The sequence below is a fragment of the Eschrichtius robustus genome, chromosome 4 (assembly GCF_028021215.1).
Source record: "Eschrichtius robustus isolate mEscRob2 chromosome 4, mEscRob2.pri, whole genome shotgun sequence".
Lineage (NCBI taxonomy): Eukaryota > Metazoa > Chordata > Mammalia > Artiodactyla > Eschrichtiidae > Eschrichtius > Eschrichtius robustus.
In genome coordinates, this window is record NC_090827.1 from 6,733,834 (window position 1) to 6,752,734 (window position 18,901).

Sequence of the window (18,901 nt, forward strand, 5' to 3'; positions counted from 1 at the left end):
GAAGACGAGTGGGTTAACCTGTAGCAAGGTTCAGCAGATTTCTTCTGTAAAGGGTCAGATAGTGAATATTTTAGGCTTTGCAGGTGATTTGGTGTCTACTACAACTACTCAATTCTGACTTTGAGAATTGAGTAGTGTTCTACGGATGTTTGACGGCCGTGAAAGTAACAGTGCATCGACCATTTCCTGACCTCTACACTGGCATGACCCAAAGTCAGGGGTCCTGTGGTGACCCCTTGATTTCCTTCCCTTCTAATGATTTTGAAAGCTCCTAATTTTTAGAATAAATTTATTTCTGCCTGAAATACCTACACTTATTTCTATTTCCTACACTGAATCAGGTCAGCTTCTTTAAAAATGGTGGCTGGGGGGCTTCCCTGGTGGCGCAGTGGTTAAAATCTGCCTGCCAATGCAGGGGACATGGGTTCGAGCCCTGGTCCGGGAAGATCCCACATGCCGCAGAGCAACTAAGCCCGTGAGCCACAACTACTGAGCCTGTGCTCTAGAGCCCGTGAACCACAACTACTGAGCCCGCAAGCCACAACTACTGAAGCCGGCGTGTCTAGAACCCGTGCTCCGCAACAAGAGAAGCCACCGCAATGAGAAGCCCACGCACTGCAACAAAGAGTATCCCCCGCTCACCACAGCTAGAGAAAGCCTGTGCACAGCAACGAAGACGCAACGCAGCCAATTAATAATTAGTTAATTAATTAATTTTACAAAATAAAATAAAAATGGTGGCCAAGAAAGTGTCTAAGATTACCTGACCTTTGGGTAGATAAAGACCTGAATGAATTCAGGGCTGTACTCATGCAAAGACCAGGGGAAGAGAGCTCTAGGGAAAAAGGATAGAAATTACAAAGATGGGAGTTGAGTTCAATATGTTTGCAACACAGCATCAAGTCTACCACAGGTAGGAAAAAGATTGAGTAGGAAGCAGGTTAACACATAATAAGGAGGGTAAACAGAGGCACGATCATATCTGGCCCTATAAGGCATGAAAAGATGGTAAGATTTATTCTTAGATGGGAAGTTATTGGAATTTTGTAGTGAGGGAGTGACATAAGCTTTCTCCTGAGTGGAGAATAAAATATAATGGGAGCAATTATAAAAGCAGGAAGACCAGCTTGAAGGCTGTTGCCATGATCCAAGTAAGAAAGAAGAATGTGAATGATGATGGTGTGTTGAAAATGGGGAGAAGTGAATGAATACTTGATATATCTTGAAGGTAGTGCCAATAGGATTTTTGATGTTCTGTACAGAATATTCCATGGAATTGGAATTGGGTAAACAAATAATTTTTTACCCAAGCCAGAATACCTTGAAAATGAACGAGGATCTTAATATTTGTGCTGGGGACACAAACATAAACTGGGACTGTCCCAGGCAAACTGGATGTATCAGCCCCCTAAGTATGAAGAAAAGACAGAATTCAAGAATGACACAAAAGTTTTTAGCTTTAACCACTGGATGGGTACGTTTGCCATTTTGAAAGGTGAGGGGCTGGAAGAGAGGTGGGTGGAAGTGGCTTAAACCAAGAATCCTACCGGGGCTGGTCTCACGGACATGTGACCCCTGCCGTCACACAGATACTGTGCACAGAAGGGGATCTCCAAACCAGAGCTGGAGATAAGATGTAAAAAATTAAATAAATGCGCTATTACAGTTGTCTGAAAGTCATCATATAACTAGCAACAGAGTAGTTTGACTTTGAGTCTCAGGAGGCTGAGCAAGAGACTCTCCTTTTGTCTGAATTCAGAATTGGTCTTAGATCTGGGGAAGCAGCTAAGCCTGCAAGTGACCATCAGTCATCCCTATTACTGGGGGCAGGCAGGTACCCTGGGGAACAGAAACAGGTATCGATTTGGACGCATGCTCTGCCATCACATACGCGCACACACACACACACACACACACACACACACACACACAGGATGGTGGGGGGGATGCAAAGAGGAGGGTTTGAAAACACCAAAGATATATTAGATGCTACATGTCACTAAAGATTTTCTACTTAATTTCATTTGGGTAAACGTAGGAATAAGCTTCAAGACTGTGATTTGAGGAAATGAAAGTAAACGCTTTTAAAAAATTACCTAAATGTATCATAATATAACTAATTTGTATTTTTTAATGTTTCTTCTTTTTCAATTTTACTCTTTCTTGTTCCTTTCACTTTTCTTATTCTCTTCCAACTTGGTGTCTTTTCTCTTTGTAAAAAAGTATGTGACATTGAGCTATTTAAAAGTAAATATCATCATCCTTATTTAAAAGGAATATGGTAACCATAATTTCAACTTAATGTTTTTATTAGTCATTTTATAGAAGTCTATTTTTGCGTGAAATGTCAGCAACTGAATATGGATAATAAACAGAGAAAATTGGTCAGTATTCCCACAATTTTAAAATAAACCTGGGTTTCTGTAACTGTGATTTCAAGATTAATTTTAAAGGAAAACTATAGATAATCTGTTTAATTTTCTCCTGCATCATATAAAATAACAGAAAAAAGTCTTCATTAATCCTGCCAAAACATTCCCCATCTAGTTATTTCTGTCAACAATTCTAAAATTTCATCATAATTAACCTATATTAGCTATGAATTGACTACCACCACAGTGCTCAGAAATAGAGCACATCACATTTAATTCCCCAAGTCACTTTTAATGAGTTCTGACCCCCTTTCCCGCCAAATTGGTAAGAATTTTGTGCTCGGTCTTTATTGGGATCGTGTTCTTTCTCTGAGGGCTTACAGAGTAAAGGTCACTGGGCAGACCACACAGCCCTTGAGAGTGTGAAACTTTGGTGTTTCCCTACTCCCCTTGAGCACAAGTTGTGTGTGTGTGTGTGTGTGTGTTGAAAGGAGGTGCTCTGACACCTCCTCTTTGTGGTTCTTCCAAGTCAGTGGGTGCAGGGCTCTGGCCCCTGGCACCACTTATCCTGCTACGAGGCTCGTCTATGAACCGACTCACTCTGATATCCAAGTCAGTCTGAACAATATAAGAACTCTTTGTAAAATGCTCCTCATGTCCACATTTTCACTTTATTCAAAGATGATTTCCTAAGCATCTAAAATCAACCAGCAGCTGGATTTTAAATAACTGCAGCTTTATAGAATACAATCTCAAAAATCCAGTGGGCTGGAGACTGGTTTCTGAGGTCTGACTCAGTATAACAAGTCTTCTGAGCCACGCGGCTGCTTCTCCTGGGAAGAGGAATCCACCGTCTCCCTGGGGCTACTCCACCTTCTAAACGTGGAGTGTTCCCTTTGCGCTCTTCAAACGACTCGTGATATTACAGCCACCTGGCCACTTCTATCGTGAAGAGAAAGGGAAAAACAGCAAGGACAGAACCATTGTCTGAGAAAAACAACTTCTCAAATAAACGTGACTCTTGTGTCTATGTATCGGCCAGATGTGTAGAAGCTGCCCACACCTTTAGTGACTACTGATTTTTACAGTAAGAAGATGTCAGATACAAAATGACTTATGGGTAGTTAATAGCTTTTATTTTTTATTGAAAAGAGATGATTTGAGGTTCAAACTGGATCCATGCTAAGTTCCAACCAAGTCTGAAAATTCAATAGTCTATGAGGGCTGTCTTTTAAATATTGTAATGTGTGGAAAATGCTTCTGAAGTTTGAGTGCCATAAAAAAAGTCATAAAATGCCATAAATGGAGTAAATGCCATAAAATGGAAAAAAAAATTACAGGAACAGGGTTTAGAAAAGTCTTTTCTATCAAGCAGGATTCCCTGTTTAGAACTGTGACTCCTAATTGCCTCAAAATGACGCTTTGTGTCACTGAGAAAGAAAACATACCCTGCCCTTTTGTTCCCGGAGAGATAGCAATGGCTGGTCCTGAAGCACGATCTTAGTTCCTTGACCAGGAATTGAACCTGGGTATCCTGGATGCCAAAGCAGGAATCCTAGCCACTGGTCCACCAGACTAGATAGAGACTAGAAGCAATGTTGCCCTGGCTCTTGCCCCTGTTTGAAAAATGAATTTCTCAAGGAGGCAAAAACTACAAAAACACATACAACGTTTATTATCAGAGACACAGCATAACGTGTGGGAGAGCACACAGAAAAGTAGTTTACTTACTTAAGACAGAAATAAGGCAGAAATACACACATGGAGAGAAAGGGTATGGGCGTCCTCCCTAATGAGGAGGAGTGCAGTAAAGTGGCAGTTACATCATCTATATAAGGCAGTCCTTCCAGGTCTTTGTTTACCTTTGGCCAATTATCTCACTTCTTTTCCACACCTGACCTGCCCTAGGACCCTCCCCAATATGTGTGGGCATGTTTTGCCAAGAAGGATTCCAGCGCAGAGGCCTTTGGGAGGTTTGACAACACTTATTATGGGGTGGCACCCCCTCCCTCCATCTTTGACCCCCAAGGAGCCTTCCTGCACATGTGCAGTCAGGGAGGTTTCCCTGATCTCAGGAGTGAGAGACGTGGTCCTCTTATCTCTTTACTCCAGAAGAGCTCAGCTCCCGCCACTAACTTTGTCCTTGGAGTGTCTGGGAAAGCAAAGCTCCAGTTTACTCCATTTGACAGACTCCAGCTGCTCTGCCCAGAGGCCTATCTATTTCCTACCTCACTTTCAGTCCTCAGCTTTCCTAACCTCACCCAGATGTGGGCAGGTTTGAGAGATAAGAGAAGAGGCAAACGGCAAACTGTATTTAAGATTTGCTAGCATATGAGGTCAACTGAGATTTTATTTGATCTTCCTCACAGCTATCTCCGTGACCTGCCGTGTGCTAGCAAATAGCAGACATTGTAAATATTTGTTGAATAAATAAACTAATTAATTAATTAAATGAAAGGAATGAGAGATAGTTACGGATGTAGGAATTCCTGTTTTTTTAAGAACATTTGGAAATTTCACCTGTCCTCGGGCTATTTCTGCTAGCGTAGTTTGTCTGCATCTTGCAGCAGGCTAAGTAGGGACCTCTCCACTCCAAACACCACCCCCAACTCCAAAGATTTAGCTTTGCTTCTGGCTTAAAGGAACAGCTGTCTCTAATGGCCAACAGCATGGCTTTCTTGAAGTCCCCACAATGAAGCCTGTCTTTCTAAATTAGCCCTGGAAACTGCAATTAGATGTGTCTTAGACTTGGGCATTTTACAGCTGTCATGTTTTTACTGACAGCCTTTAAGGCGCATCTCTTTAATTAATGAATGTTTATATCATTAGAGTAGATAAAACAAGATTGCCTTAAGAGTCTTTTCTGTAATGTTCAACTATAACTTGAACTCAAGGGAGTAAATGTGGCAATGGCTCCCATTCAATTTAGGAAAACTAACCCTAATGTAGAAGCATTAGCCCCCCTCCCAGGCTCCCTTCTAATAGCTGGCTGTGCAGGTATGGTACCTACCTCCCCCTCCTCTGTGGCTTGCAGGCTGTGAGAGGTATACTCTGTATTACATCCCAGCTTCCTACAGGCAGTACAGTTCCAGGCTGTGTTCTCCTGGGAAGGTCTGAATATTACTTCTTTGAAACAATATAAAATTTAAACGAACAGAACATATATTCAGAACAATCAAGTCTTTTACGTGTGTACGGTTGGTAAAGCTTTACGACCAGAACTTCCATCCAGAAGCTGACCTTTCTTTGAAGCTCCCACCTCTCTAAAAAAACTTCCCCATCCACAGCGCCAGCAGTGTTCGATTGTATGCTTTTGTGGGTATCTTTTCTTTCCTTTCTAATAACAAATAGCTTCAGATATAACTGAGTGAGAGTCAGCATACAACACCTTGATTAAAGAAATTAGGCTTGATCAGAGAAGATGGCGGAAGAGTAAGACGCGGAGATCACCTTCTTTCGCACAGATACGTTAGAAATACATCTACACGTGGAACTGCTCCCACAGAACACCCACTGAACGCTGGCAGAATACGTCAGACCTCCCAAAAGGCAAGAAACTCCCCATGTACTTGGGTAGGGCAAAAGAAAAAAGAAATAACAGAGACAAAAGAATAGGGACGGGATCTGCACCAGTGGGAGGGAGCTGTGAAGGAGGAAAGGTTTCCACGCACTAGGAGCCCCTTCGCGGGCGGAGACTGCAGGTAGCAGAGGGGGTAAGCTTCGGAGCCACGGAGGAGAGCACAGCCACAGGGTTGCGGAGGGCAAAGCGGAGAGATTCCCGCACGGAGGATCGGCGCCGAGCAGCACTCACCAGCCCGAGAGGCTTGTCTGCTCCCCCGCCGGGGCGGGCGGGGCTGGGAGCTGAGGCTTGGGCTGCGGTCGGATCGCAGGGAGAGGACTGGGGTTGGCGGCGTGAACACAGCCTGAAGGGGTTAGCGCACCACAGCTAGCCGGGAGGGAGTCCGGAAAAAGTCTGCAGCTGCTGAAGAGGCAAGAGACTTTTTCTTCCCTCTTTGTTTCCTGGTGCGCGAGGAGAGGGGATTCAGAGCGCCGCCTAAACGAGCTCCAGAGACGGGCGCGAGCCGCGGCCATCAGCGCGGACCCCAGAGACGGGCATGAGACACTAAGGCTGCTGCTGCCGCCACCAAGAAGCCTGTGTGCGAGCACAGGTCACTCTCCACACCGCCCCTCCCGGGAGCCTGTGCAGCCCGCCACGGCCAGGCTCCCGTGATCCGGGGACAACTTCCCCGGGAGAACGCACGGCGCGCCTCGGGCTGCTGCAACGTCACGACGCCTCTGACGCCGCAGGCTCGCCCCGCCTCCTCCGTACCGCTCCCTCCCCCCGCCTGAGTGAGCCAGCGCCCCCGAAGCAGCTGCTCCTTTAACCCCGTCCTGTCTGAGCAAAGAACAGACGCCCTCAGGCGACCTACACGCAGAGGCGGGTCCAAATCCAAAGCTGAACCCCGGGAGCTGTGCGAACAAAGAAGAGAAAGGGAAATACCTCCCAGCAGCCTCAGGAGCAGCGGATTAAATCTGCACAAACAACCTGATGTGCCTGCATCTGTTGAATACCTGAATAGACAATGAATCATCCCAAATTCAGGAGGTGGACTTTGGGAGCAGGATATATTAATTTTTCCCCTTTTCCTTTTTTTGTGAGTGTGTATGTATATGCTTCTGGGTGAGATTTTGTCTGTATAGCTTTGCTTTATAATAGCTTTACTTTACTTCACTATATTATATCCTCTTTCTTTCTTTCTTTCTATCTTTTCTCCCTTTTACTCCGAGCCGTGTGGATGAAAGACTCTTGGTGCTCCAGCCAGGCATCAGGGCTGTGCCTCTGAGGTGGGAGAGCCAACTTCAGGACACTGGTCCACAAGAGACCTCCTAGCTCCACGTAATATCAAACAGTGAAAATCTCTCAGAGATCTCCATCTCAACATCAAGACCAAGCTTCACTCAACGACCAGCAAGCTACAGTGCTGGACACCCTATGCCAAACAACTAGCAAGACAGGAACACAGCCCCATCCATTAGCAGAGAGGCTGCCTAAAATCATAATAAGGCCACAGACACCCCAAAACACACCACCAGACGTGGACGTGCCCACCAGAAAGACAAGATCCAGCCTCATCCACCTGAACACAGGCACTAGTTCCCTCCACCAGGAAGCCTACACAACCCACTGAACCAAACTTAGCCATTGGGGACAGATACCAAAAACAACGGGAACTATGAACCTGCAGCCTGTGAAAAGGAGACCCCAAACACAGTAAGATAAGCAAAATGAGACGACAGAAAAACACACAGCAGATGAAGGAGCAGGGTCAAAACACACCAGACCTAACAAATGAAGAGGAAATATGTAGTCTACCTGAAAAAGAATTCAGAATAATGATAGTAAGGATGATCCAAAATCTTGGAAATAGAATAGACAAAATGCAAGAAACATTTAACAAGGACGTAGAAGAACTAAAGAGGAACCAAGCAACGATGAAAAACACAATTAATGAAATTAAAAATACTCTAGACGGGATCAATAGCAGAATAACTGAGGCAGAAGAAAGGATAAGTGACCTGGAAGATAAAATGGTGGAAATAACTACTGCAGAGCAGGATAAAGAAAAAAGAATGAAAAGAACTGAGGACAGTCTCAGAGACCTCTGAGACAACATTAAACACAGCAACATTCGAATTATAGGGGTCCCAGAAGAAGAAGAGAAAAAGAAAGGGACTGAGAAAATATTTGAAGAGATTAGAGTTGAAAACTTCCCTAATATGGGAAAGGAAAGAGTCAATCAAGTCCTGGAAGCACAGAGAGTCCCATACAGGATAAATTCAAGGAGAAACACGCCAAGACACATATTAATCAAACTGTCAAAAATTAAATACAAAGAAAACATATTAAAAGCAGCAAGGGAAAAACAACAAATAACACATAAGGGAATCCCCATAAGGTTAACATCTGATCTTTCAGCAGAAACTCTGCAAGCCAGAAGGGAGTGGCAGGATATACTTAAAGTGATGAAGGAGAAAAACCTACAACCAAGATTACTCTAACCAGCAAGGATCTCATTCAGATTTGATGGAGAAATTAAAACCTTTACAGACAAGCAAAAGCTGAGAGAGTTCAGCACCACCAAACCAGCTTTACAACAAATGCTAAAGGAACTTCTCTAGGCAAGAAACACAAGAGAAGGAAAACACCTACAATAACAAACCCAAAACATTTAAGAAAATGGGAATAGGAAGATACATATCAATAATTACCTTGAATGTAAATGGATTAAATGCTCCCACCAAAAGACACAGGCTGGCTGAATGGATACAAAAACAAGACCCATATATATGCTGTCTACAAGAGACCCACTTCAGACTTAGAGACACATACAGACTGAAAGTGAGGGGATGGAAAAAGATATTCCATGAAAATGGAAATCAAAAGAAAGCTGGAGTAGCAATTCTCATATCAGACAAAACAGACTTTAAAATAAAGACTATTACAAGAGACAAAGAAGGACACTATATAATGATCAAGGGATCGATCCAAGAGGAAGGTATAACAATTGTAAATATTTATGCACCCAACATAGGATCACCTCAATACATAAGGCAAATACTAACAGCCATAAAAGGGTAAATTGACAGCAACACAATCATAGTAGGGGACTTTAACACCCCACTTTCACCGATGGACAGATCATCCAAAATGAAAATAAATAAGGAAACACAAGCTTTAAATGATACATTAAACAAGATGGACTTAATTGATATTTATAGGACATTCCACCCAAAAACAACACAATACACATTTTTCTCAAGTGCTCATGGAACATTCTCCAGGATAGATCATATCTTGGGTCACAAATCAAGCCTTGGTAAATTTAAGAAAATTGAAATCGTATCAAGTATCTTTTCCAACCACAACACTATGAGACTAGATATCAATTACAGGAAAAGATCTGTAAAAAATACAAACACATGGAGGGTACACAATACACTACTTAATAACGAAGTGATCACTGAAGAAATCAAAGGGGAAATCAAAAAATACCTAGGAACAAATGACAATGGAGACACGACGACCCAAAACCTATGGGACGCAGCAAAAGCAGTGCTAAGAGGGAAGTTTATAGCAATACAAGCCTACCTCAAGAAACAGGAAACATCTCGAATAAACAACCTAACCTTGCACCTAAAGCAATTAGAGAAAAAAGAACAAAAAAACCCCAAAGCTAGCAGAAGGAAAGAAATCATAAAGATCAGATCAGAAATAAATGAAAAAGAAATGAAGGAAACAATAGCAAAAATCAATGAAACTAAAACCTTGTTCTTTGAGAAGATAAACAAAATTGATAAACCATTAGCCAGACTCATCAAGAGAAAAAGGGAGAAGACTCAAATCAATAGAATTAGAAATGAAAAAGGAGAAGTAACCACTGACACTGCAGAAATACAAAAGATCATGAGAGATTACTACAAGCAACTCTATGCCAATAAAATGGACAACCTGGAAGAAATGGACAGATTCTTAGAAATGCACAACCTGCCGAGACTGAACCAGGAAGAAATAGAAAATATAAACAGACCAATCACAAGCACTGAAATTGAAACTGTGATTAAAAACCTTCCAACAAACAAAAGCCCAGGACCAGATGGCTTCACAGGTGAATTCTATCAAACATTTAGAGAAGAGCTAACACCTATCCTTCTCAAACTCTTCCAAAATATTGCAGAGGGAGGAACACTCCCAAACTCATTCTACAAGGCCACCATCACCCTGATACCAAAACCAGACAAAGATGTCACAAAGAAAGAAAACTACCGGCCAATATCACTGATGAACATAGATGCAAAAATCCTCAACAAAATACTAGCAAACAGAATCCAACAGCACATTAAAAGGATCATACACCATGATCAAGTGGGGTTTATCCCAGGAATGCAAGGATTCTTCAATATACGCAAATCAATCAATGTGATACACCATATTAACAAATTGAAGGAGAAAAACCATATGATCATCTCAATAGATGCAGAGAAAGCTTTCGACAAAATTCAACACCCATTTATGATAAAAGCCCTGCAGAAAGTAGGCACAGAGGGAACTTTCCTCAACCTAATAAAGGCCATATATGACAAACCCACAGCCAACATTGTCCTCAATGGTGAAAAACTGAAACCATTTCCACTAAGATCAGGAAGAAGACAAGGTTGCCCACTCTCACCACTATTATTCAACATAGTTTTGGAAGTGTTAGCCACAGCAATCAGAGAAGACAAAGAAATAAAAGGAATGCAAATCGGAAAAGAAGAAGTAAAGCTGTCACTGTTTGCAGATGACATGATAATATACATAGAGAATCCTAAAGCTGCTACCAGAAAACTCCTAGAGCTAATCAATGAATTTGGTAAGGTAGCAGGACACAAAATTAATGCACAGAAATCTCTTGCATTTCTATACACTAATGACGAAAAATCTGAAAATGAAATTAAGAAAACACTCCCGTTTACCATTGCAACAAAGAGAATAAAATATCTAGGAATAAACCTACCTAAGGAGACAAAAGACCTGTATGCAGAAAATTATAGGACACTGATGAAAGAAATTAAAGATGATACAAATAGATGGAGAGATATACCATGTTCTTGGATTGGAAGAATCAACATTGTGAAAATGACTCTACTACCCAAAGCAATCTACAGATTCAATGCAATCCCTATCAAACTACCACTGGCATTTTTCACAGAACTAGAACAGAAAATTTCACAATTTGTGTGGAAACACAAAAGACCCCGAATAGCCAAAGCAATCTTGAGAACGAAAAATGGAGCTGGGGAAATCAGGCTCCCTGACTTCAGACTATATTACAAAGCTACAGTAATCAAGACAGTTTGGTACTGGCACAAAAACAGAAATATAGATCAATGGAACAGGATAGAAAGCCCAGAGATAAACCCACGCACATATGGTCACCTTATCTTTGATAAAGGAGGCAAGCATATACAGTGGAGAAAAGACAGACTCTTCAATAAGTGGTGCTGGGAAAATTGGACAGATACATGTAAAAGTATGAAATTAGAACACTCCCTGACACCATGCACAAAAATAAACTCAAAATGGATTAAACACCTAAGTGTAAGGCCAGACACTATCAAACTCTTAGAGGAAAACATAGGCAGAACACTCTATGACATACATCACAGCAAGATCCTTTTTGACCCAGCTCCTAGAGAAATGGAAATAAGAACACAAATAAACAAATGGGACCTAATGAAACTTAAAAGCTTTTGCACAGCAAAGGAAACCATAAACAAGACCAAAAGACAACCCTCAGAATGGGAGAAAATATTCGCAAATGAAGCAACTGACAAAGGATTAATCTCCAAGATTTACAAGCAGCTCATGCAGCTCAATAACAAAAAAACAAACAACCCAATCCAAAAATGGGCAGAAGACCTAAATAGACATTTCTCCAAAGAAGATATACAGATTGCCAACAGACACATGAAAGAATGCTCAACATCATTAATCATTAGAGAAATGCAAATCAAAACTACAATGAGATATCATCTCACACCAGTCAGAATGGCCATCATCAAAAAATCTAGAAACAATAAATGCTGGAGAGGGTGTGGAGGAAAGGGAACACTCTTGCACTGTTGGTGGGAATGTAAATTGATACAGCCACTATGGAGAACAGTATGGAGGTTCCTGAAAAAACTACAAATAGAACTACCGTACGACCCAGCAATCCCACTACTGGGCATATACCCTGAGAAAACCATAGTTCAAAAAGAGTCATGTACCCAAATGTTCATTGCAGCTCTATTTACAATAGCCAGGACATGGAAGCAACCTAAATGTCCATCAACAGATGAATGGATAAAGAAGATGTGGCACATATATACAATGGAATATTACTCAGCCATAAAAAGAAATGAAATGGAGGTATTTGTAATGAGGTGGATGGAGTTAGAGTCTGTCATACAGAGTGAAGTAAGTCAGAACGAGAAAAACAAATACAGTATGCTAACACATATATATGGAATCTAAGGAAAAAAAAAAAAAAAGGCCATGAAGAACCTAGTGGCAAGACGGGAATAAAGACACAGACCTATTAGAGAATGGACTTGAGGATATGGGGAGGGGGTGGTGTGAGATGTGACAGGGTGAGAGAGTGTCATGGACATATATACACTACCAAATGTAAAATAGACAGCTAGTGGGAAGCAGCCTCATAGCACAGGGAGATCAGCTCGTTGCTCTGTGACCACCTAGAGGGGTGGGATGGGGAGGGTGGGAGGGAGGGAGATGCAAGAGGGAAGAGATATGGGAACATAGGTATATGTATAAGTGATTCACTTTGTTATAAAGCAGAAACTGGCACACCATTGTAAGGCAATTATACTTCAATAAAGATGTTTAAAAAAAAAAAAAAAGAAAGAAAGAAATTAGAGCACTGCCTTCATTTCCTAGGGCTGCCATCACAAAGTCCCAAAACTGGGGTAGCTTAGAACAACAGAATTTAGTGTCAGAATTCTGGACGCTAGAAGTCCAAGATCAAGGTGTCTGCAGAGCTCATGTTCTCTCTGATGGCTCTAGGGGAGAATCTGTCCTTGCCTCTTCCAGCTTCTGGTATCTGCTGGCAATCCTTGGAATTCCTTGGCTTGTAGATGCATCACTTCTGTCACATGACTGTCTTCTTCCTAAGGGTCTTTATATCATCTTCCCGCTGTGCATGTCTGTCTCTATATACAAATTTCCCGTTTTTTATAAAGACATCAGTCATATTGGAATAGGGCCCACCCACCGACCTCATTTTAACTTGATCACCTCTGTAAAAGCTCTGTGTCCAAATAAGGTCACATTCTGAGATAGTGGGGGTTAGGACTTCAACATATATTACAGGGAGGGGCGGGCGGGAGACAATTCAACCCATGACACACAGGAAAGATGAAGAGAAGACTGGGCATAAAGAAAGATAACGAGAGATGAGTTTTCTTTTCTTTCTCACTGCTCCAGATTAAAGTAAGCAGGTGGAAGCAGGCAAAGATTAGCTGGAATGAGGAGTCAACTGCATCCCTAACCCCATCACACTGTGTGGTGGGAAATGAGGGGTTACCTGCTGATTGCCCTGCGTTTATGTTCCCAGGACCACTGCTCTGTTTCCCGCTGTCTCAGGGCAGTGGGTTACCTGTGGGTGTCAGCAGCTCTAGTGCTGTGGTTCTCAAACTTCAGTATGTGTCACAATGACCTGGACAGAATTCTGGGCCCACCTCCGAGTTTCTGATCAAAAGGCCTAGGATGGAGCCAAAAAAATTAGTCCCCAGTTTCCCAGGGACCACACATGGAGAACCCCTGCTTTAGTGTAATTCGGGGTTCAGTAATCAATAAAATCTCATCACACATACTAATTTATCTTCTAATTCCAGTCACTTGAATGGAACTTTCCACCCTGATACCTGCTATGAGCCTCCATCAGTTTCAATATAAGCTTTTTCTAATAAAATGTGAAGTCACATTGTCAAAAATTGGTATATAAAAATCCCCCAATAAACTCCTCTGGTCTGTGTTTACTTCCTGCATTTACCTCCTGTAAACGCTGATTTAACATTCTTGAGGACTCGGCCTTCCCTTGGCTTCCTCCTCCTCAGTCAGCTTGCCCAGCTTTAGTAATCCTATTTCTAACAGTCCAACATAACATTATCTCATAAATACCTCAAATTCAGCCTGTCCGAATCTCAGCCCTCCAGCTTCACCTAGTCTCTCCCTGCCCTGCTAACAGCCCTCTAGTCAGAGGACTGACACGAGGAAGAGATCTTTGACCTCCTGCATCCCTTGGAATCCATCATTTGCCAGCCCGACTGTGCCCTCTCTTTTGGTCCCCCCTCATCCCTTCCGTTTCTGCTGTCACCTCACCGTTCAGCCCTCAGCTCCTCACCTAGGTCACCTCAAAGCACTCCAGTCTCACCCCTTTTCCTCAGTTTCCCTGACCCCATGCCAAAGTCCCTCCAGACGCCTCCAGCTGACTACTCTTTCTGGGACACAGCTCTCCTCACTGAACTTCCAGCTGGAAACCTTTCTATGGCGCCTCCATTGAAAATCCCCAGTCAGCACTCAGTGTCCCCTGCGTTCTAGCCCTGCCGACCTTTTATTTAATGATTAGTTTTTATTGGAGTATAGTTGCTTTACAATGTTGTGTTAGTTTCTGCCGTACAGCAAAGTGAACCACACATATCCCCTCTTTTTTAGATTTCCTTCCCATTTAGGTTACCGCAGAGCATTGAGTAGAGTTCCCTGTGCTATAAAGAGTGTTTCATTAGTTATCTCTTTTATACATAGGAGTGTGTATATGTCAATCCCAATCTCCCAATTCATCCCACCCCTCCTTTCCCCCTTGGTAACTATAAGTTTGTTCTCTACATCTGTGTCTCTATTTCTGCTTTGCAAATAAGTTCATCTGTACCCTTTTTCTAGAATCCACATATAAGCGATATTATACAATATTTGTTTTTCTCTTTTTGACTTACTCCATTTTGTATGACAGTTACTAGGTCCATCCACGTCTCTGCAAGTGGCACTATTTAGTTCCCTTTTATGGTTGAGTAATATTCCATTGTATATATGTACCACATCTTCTTTATCCGATCCTCTGTTGATGGACATTTAGGTTGCTTCCGTGTCATGGTCTACCTACCTATTTTTAATCTTATATCACAATATTCATCATGATGCATGGACTCATGATGCATAAAACTCCCTGCTCATCCGCCAAAACACCCCACACTCCCTTCCTCCTCTTCAGCTTTGCTTCTGTCAGGAATGACCTCACCTGTTCAAATCACATCCTCCTCCAGCCTTTTACAGAAACTCCCGATCACCCAACGAAACACGATGTCTTAGTGCTCACAATTCCCAAAACTCTGCTTTCCATATATTTCCTTGAGCCTCATTCCTCTAATTGCTTGTGTATTTGTGAAGTGAATGAGATTTGTAATTATCAGTGTACCTCATCTCCGTCACTGTATTTTAGTTTCATTTAACTTGTGCAACAAGACCTCTGTCTTAGCATCCTCCAAACACTTGGCACAGTTTTTAACACAATAGGTGAGGAATTATTTTAGAAGGGCTTTTGACCAAAAGTGAAAGGAACATCTTTCTTCTTTGGGGAGAAAAAAAAAATGACGAATAAATTTGCTTTGTAAGTAATATAAAAGGTTGAGAATTCTGAGAGAGATTTTAGTAAAAAAGGGTTCTTTTAGTAATACATTTTTAGCTTCTACTCAAGTTGACAATAGATGGTAACCAGATATTGCCTCCCTGGTTTCTCACTTAATAGTGAGGTGTTTTAAAGGTCTATGTAAAGATTCAAGAAGTGTTCCATGGGGCAAGCCAGAGGATGGTAGTTCGTCTTTAAGCACCATGGAAAAAAATCTGGTCATAGCTATTCCCCTGACTTGACATTTCTCTCTTCTTTTTATTCAGTATGGTTGACAGGAATGACATAATCAGAACCTTTCCTTTCTCATTTTTGGGCTTTCAGAGCACACTTCCTCTACTCCGTAAAAGAGATATTATAAGGTAGCAAGCACACAAAAATATCATATAACAAATGATGATGCAAAAATATCATATAACAAGTGATGATACAAAAATGTAAGAAGTATCCTATATTTCTTTAGTTAATCCTTTGCTATTTTAACTTAAATCAGCTATATCATAAGTGATATCGTATGATATTTGTCTTCCTCTGTCTGACTTACTTCACTTAATATGATAAAGATCTTTGTTTCCAATACTATTCTTCAATCAAAGGAACCAAGGCGTTTTAAAGAAATGCTGATCTTAGAAATAAGGTAGGAAATATACGAGATGAGCCCGAAGAATTTTGTAGTGACGGAAAGTAAGAAAGTGATCAAAAAAAGAAAAACTCCACAAGGATGGTAGTATGACAAAGGGACACAGGCACTGACTGAAAGAGTTCCCAATAGCCAGAGCTGGAGAAATTTGAGGAAAAAAATAAATAAAATAGTCCTGGATTGTAACCCAAAGTATAAAGTAAATGTCCATGAGTAAATAATGATATAAATTACTGGCTGAATAAGTCAATAAATGGGGAAGAAGGGACAAATCTCCCATGTAAAAGAATGTAATGTTCTCCTGCGGAGGTGTTCCCACCCAGAGCAAGAATGTGGCTCCATCCCCCATAATGGTATCAAGTTTGTTTTCTGAACTATGCCCAGTTTAACGATTTCAAAATGATAGCAAGAAGTGACATTGAATAAATCACTGAGACTGATTCTTAACTTTCTATTGATTCTTACTCAATAAAGGCTCCCCATCACACTTTGACAGTTTAAAGCCTGTGCTCTGTTTTTACTTACAGAAGGACCTGCTGGAACACTATGCATCCTTCCTGGGCTTATTCCAATAAGTACTGTAAATATACAGTATTTTCATAGACCTGTATACATTAGGTATCACACAGAATTTAGTTCAAAATAATATTGGTTATTGTATATCATGCAGTAAATCCAGCTACTTTCTGGCTTCCTTACCTTTTTTACTGTCATTCTTTTACTACCTTTTCTCCAGTTTGGAGAAATCATTAAGTAATCTTACCAGACACGTTTTAACCATGTCTCTTTGCCTGCTCCCAATTCCTTAATGGCAAATGTTTGCTAATCAATAATACATGATATGATGCAGACACAAACTCAGGTCCTAAACCTCAAATTCAGGTTTACCTTGGGCTGCTGAGATAGATACCTCTGAATAACACAGTCTGGGTAAAACCATCTTCTTATGAAAATGTTTCTGTATAAACAGCCTGGCTTAGTTACTTAGGCACTTAGACAAAAAAGCACCAAACCTGAGTTCCACCTTTTTCATTAGAAACACCTCTTGCCCAGCTGGCCAGTAACTGACTCTGAAGGGAATGACTGCTACCCAGCTCGTGTCCCTGTGAGAACTGCGAGGTCCTGCCACCACAGAACGTCCTGGCCCTGGGAACAGAGCAGCTGTGGCTGAGAGGAGCCACCGGATTACAGAGACGCTGCTCTCCAGGCCGGGAGGATGTGGAAATGCAGAAGAAGCCTCCTCTCCACCAGAGGGAACCTGTGGGCCCAGTTTTTCCCTCAGTCACCACCATCTGGCAACACTGGCAGATTTACCTCCACAGATTTCTAGCTCACTCAGACCCTAAGTGTTGGGGCCAAAAGCATGTTAACCCAGTTTGGGGGACAGCTGAGATTTTGTTTGTCAGATTTCACCGCTGAAATTGACTCTTCCTTCCTCCCTCTTCCTTACTGTACTTGTTAGAAAAAAGTGTGATGGGGAGCCTTTATCGAGTAAGAGTCAATAGAAAGTTACTCAGTCTCAGTGATTTTTTCAATGTCACTCCTTGCCATCATTTTGAAATCGTTAAACTGGGCATAGTTCAGAAAGCAAACCTGATACCTTTATGGAGGATGGAGCCACATTCGTGCTCTGGGTGGGATCACCTCCGCAGAAGAACATTACATTTTCTCTTAAAGACAAAATGCTTGTAGGTTTTGCCTCTTTACTTTGTATTTACTTTTAAATTTGCACTTGTTCACCTACCAGTGGTTACGAAATCCTATATTTGGGATGTTTTTTCTATAATAAAATGTTATCATTTGTGAATAAAAAAACCCTCAGCTGTGTGATCAAGGTCAAGGTCAAGATCGACAGTGACAAGTCATGGTGTCATGCACCCTTTATTATGTAAATCACGACAGTGTGTACACTTATGATGTGATGAAATGGCGCTTTACCTCTGTGGTCTTCTGTCTAAAAAACTCATAACTCCAACCTAATCGTAAGACAAACACCAGACTAATCCTGGTTGGGAGACATACTACACAATATCTGAACAGTACTCATCAAAACTGTCATGATCATCAAAAAAAAAAAAAAGGAAATCTGAGAAATTCTCACAGCCAAGAGGAACCTAAATAGACATGACAACTAAATGTCATGTGGTATCCTGGATGGGATCCTGGAGAAAAAGGATGTTAGGTTAAAACTAAGGATATATGAATAAAGTGGACTTTAGTTAATGTATCAATACTGGTTCATAAATTATAACAAATGAACCATATGTATGTAAGATACTAATTATAGGGGAAACTGGATGAAGATGTATGGAAACTCTCTGTACTACGTTGACAATTTTTCTATACATCTAAAATTGTTCTACAATAAAAACCTTAATTAAAAAAATACCCTGGCCTGTTTCTGCAGAATTATATAAATATTGCTCATTCTATCTTCAATTACTCCTAGATATTGTTAAGGTGAGTACAATTTCTTTTTTAACATCTTTATTGGAGTATAATTGCTTTACAATGGTGTGTTAGTTTCTCCTGTATAACAAAGTGAATCAGCTATACATATACATATATCCCCATATCTCCATTTTTTACAGTATTATGTCTCTGTATTTTATCATCATCCAGTGCAAAATAAAGGAAGGGGAACTGATGCCTCCTGGATCAGTACA